The 3,665-nt window shown below is 48.4% G+C and overlaps 1 long non-coding RNA gene across 1 annotated transcript; it reads left to right on the top strand.

Annotated features, from left to right (window-relative positions):
* The first annotated feature begins 336 nt into the window (after nucleotides 1–336).
* Nucleotides 337–3,076, top strand: LOC142046195 (uncharacterized). Its single transcript, XR_012655094.1, has 3 exons — nucleotides 337–767; nucleotides 2,257–2,325; nucleotides 3,002–3,076. It is a non-coding gene; the product is annotated as an uncharacterized LOC142046195 (long non-coding RNA).
* The last annotated feature ends 589 nt before the right edge of the window (nucleotides 3,077–3,665 follow it).

Below are 3,665 nucleotides of genomic sequence, written 5' to 3'. Positions count from 1 at the left end.
ACTCTCAAGCTCCAAGGGCCTCTCCACAGTCCTAGTGGTCATAGACCAACTAACTAAGAGGACCCACTTCACTCCCTGCAACTATTTGCCTTTGGACGAAGCAATGGCCCAGTGTTGTACAGACAAAACTACACAGGATCTTTTCAGGGGGCAAGACAAAGATGCCACATTTATTATGGTAACAATCTGATTTATGACCAATAACTAATATCTTAATCCTTATACACACACATTATACCTGTGACAGTCAGCAGCGACCCCCTGAAAGCTAGTAGTTTTATCATAGCTGGCAACCATTAGGGGAAATTGGATCTCCCATGGAGACAGTAGCCTGAACTTTTGAACTGTCTTCCCTTATCAGTCTTGAGGCAGTTGAAGCTGGTCCTAAGCCGGTTTTTGCTGAGCAGATTGCAGAAGTGCAGGGTTTGCTAACCACCAAGCAAATGCTAACATGACTGAAGCCTGTGTGTGAGTGTGTATAAAAGATTCTTGGTTTTTGTATGGAGTAGAGTTTTTTGTATCAAGGTACAGAACTCTCCTTTCTTCTGCAGAATAAAGCAACCTTTCCTTATCCTTGTCTGGCTGCCATTGGCTCTCAGCTAGGCGGACCCGACATTTCAGTAATAGTTTCTGGCGACCCAGATGGGACCCTCCTAGCTCGGACATCGGACTCCGGATGGCTGCGGTGAACTAGGAGCGGCACCACTGGGGTGCTTAGCCCCTCTTCCTCACTTCACCGTGGCCTCTGGGGTTCGTGCTCCGATAAGGTGAGCCCTAATAGGATAGGGAAATAATAGGGTTCTGGTTATATTCTGGTTACCTGGTTACTGTATTTCTATCTTATACCTTTGGGTGTTAGATGTGTGGGCAGAACTGAGCTTCTTGTTCGTAATTTCTCAGGGTGGAAGGCATAGCATGCAAGGAAGCCCTGAGGTTATATTAAGATCCTTCTGTTCCGTCCCCTGTAGCAGTCAGTGTAATCAGAGATTGCTGGCTTGGATTTTTTGGATTAGACCATTGTTCCCTCCTTCTTTCTGTTTAATTCTCTATTTGAGTGCCAGAAAAGGGGATGAGTGGGTCTCAGAGGAAACCCTCTAAAGATAGCCCTTTGGATTACATGTTAAATAAATGGCCTTTACTCGGTGTTCAGAAAGGAATGTCAAAGAGGTGTTTATTGCAGCTTTGTACCCAGGATTGGCCAGCCCTGGGTACCGATTGGCCCAAGTTCGGGAGGTTTGACATTCTGACTCACTTAACTCCTCTGCACCTGGTGCTGGAAAACCAGGCACCGGGACAAATGGATTATTGGTTCCTGTGGGACGATGAAGCTCATCATCGCTTAAAGAAAATACAGATTCAAGCCCCTCTATGCCCAAAACCTTCTGCCCTAAAGAGGCTGATTTTTGGGAAGAAAATCCCCCCATATACTGTCCTCAACCTCAGCCACCAGTAGCAGCAGCACTACCAAGAGGGACAGGCTCAATACCTTCCTCTGCAGCCGTGGTTTCAGAGATAGCAGCCCTACCACAGAAACGCCCGCCCGGGAAAATTGAGGACACTACAGCTCGAGTAGACGAACTGGCTACTGGCAGGATGACGAGTAGTGGGTCAGAGTCTTTTAGCCTCTTGGGTAGTCCATCCCACACTAGATTGGGGTCAGTTTATGGGAAGAAACCGATGGGCAATTTAATTCAAGCACCCCTCTGGGTCATCCCAGTTCCAACGACAGAAGAGAATGTTGTGGACCATCAGGTTCGTGTTCCGTTTACCACAACGAACTTTATGAATTGGCAAACCACTACGCCTCGCCGCAGGGACGACCCGGATGTCGTCCGTAGGCGATTCCGTACCATTTTCCAGTCTCATAATCCCGATTGGCAATATGTGGGCCAACTTTTGGATGGTTTGTTATGCACAGAGGAGAGGGAGCGGGGCCTTCGGGGTGCCCAGGCTGCCACGGAAGCTGGCGGCCATTCCCGTGACCTTATAACCCTTGCTAATCCAGCCCAATGGAACCCGAATGATCCGGCCCACCAGGTGAATTTAAAGAGATTCCAGGACTGCATTTTAATAAGTATCAAACAGGCAGGTGAGAGAACTCTGGATTGGTCAAATGTTCATAATACTGTGCAAGGGAAAGAGGAGCACCTTTCCGATTTTTATGAGAGTCTTCATAAAGCATTTTGTACCTATACTAACCTAGACCCCAAGACCGAAGACGCACAGCCCACGGTCCGGCTTATCTTTAATTCTCAGTCAGCCCCGGACATCAAAAAGCGGTTACAGCGACTTGAGGGCGCTGAAGGGAAATCCCTGGAGGAACTGGTAAGCATTGCCACCCGTGTATATAACACAAGAGAGAAGGTACAAGAGACAAAGCAGGTGAGAATGCTGGCGGCTCTTGTAGATGCTGGGAATGAAAAACAAGGAGGGTGGAGGACCCCCCAAGAGGCAACCTAAAATGGACGGGAGGGGGCCCCCAGGACATGCCAAAGATATGTGTAACTATTGTAAGCAGCTTAGTCATTGGAAGAGGGAGTGCCCATACCGACACACTGGGTGGCAGCCCCACCGCCCAGACCCACTGCAACACCAGATGACTGTGGGGAGAACAGACATTAACGACAGTGAGGCATGACGGCGACCAGGGGGTTCTTCTGTTACCTATTCAAATGATTTTACCACTTATGTTTGTTCCTCCAATGACCCCAGGTCCGTCTAACTTTGGGAGGAACTGTTTATTCTTGTCTTCTGGACTCTGGGGCTGCCCTCTCCACGTTACTGTCAAGCCGAAGAAGGGAAGCCTCATGAATAAAAGTATTCTGGTAATGGGTATAGGCGGAAAGCCATCTAACTGTTCTGTGTTGCAGAAGGCTACTGTGGAAATTTCTGGTGTCTCCGCCTCCCATGCCTTTTTGCTAACTCCAGATTCCCCAGTTAACCTCTTGGGCAGAGACCTGTTGTGTAAATTGCATGCTCAGATCTTTTTTTCAGATGACAGGATCGTCCTCCGGTTACCTCAAAACCAATTTCCCCAGCTGTGTGCTGTTCTGACCCAGGCTTCAGAGGACTCGATCCTACCCAAGCGACTCAGACAGGAGGTAAAAGCCTCCCTGGGGCACTTTAAAAACAGACTTGGGCACTCTCCGAACAGAACCAGTGCGTATAACCTTGAAGCCAGGCATTGTAATTCCTCAAATTTGTCAGTATCACATCCCCCAAGAAGCTCTGCTAGGCCTCCGGAACCTTATCACCACATTCCTGTGGTTGAGAGTGCTAGTTCGCACCAAGTCTCCTTTCAACACCCCCATTCTGCCAGTCAGAAAACCTGATACGGATCCAGAGGGAAAACCGATATACCGATTTGTCCAGGATTTGCGAGCAGTGAATAAAGTCATTCAGGCTAGACACAACGTGGTACCTAATCCTCACACTATCCTGACTGCCATTCCAGCAGGTACTGCTTGCTATTGGGTAATAGACTTGTGAAATGCCTTTTTCAGTATTCCCCTAGCTCAAGACAGCTGGGATATCTCTGCATTTACATGGACGGATCCGGAGACCAGGAGGGCAGAACAGCTGACCTGGATTCGGCTACCACAAGGATATGTTGAATCACCAACCATTTTCTCCTCTATCCTGACACGCAGTTTAGCTGATATTAA

The sequence above is a fragment of the Chelonoidis abingdonii genome, chromosome 2 (genome assembly GCF_003597395.2).
Source record: "Chelonoidis abingdonii isolate Lonesome George chromosome 2, CheloAbing_2.0, whole genome shotgun sequence".
NCBI classification, from domain to species: Eukaryota; Metazoa; Chordata; order Testudines; family Testudinidae; genus Chelonoidis; species Chelonoidis abingdonii.
Note: the sequence above shows the minus strand (reverse complement) of the source record. Positions and strands in the feature narration are given on the sequence as shown.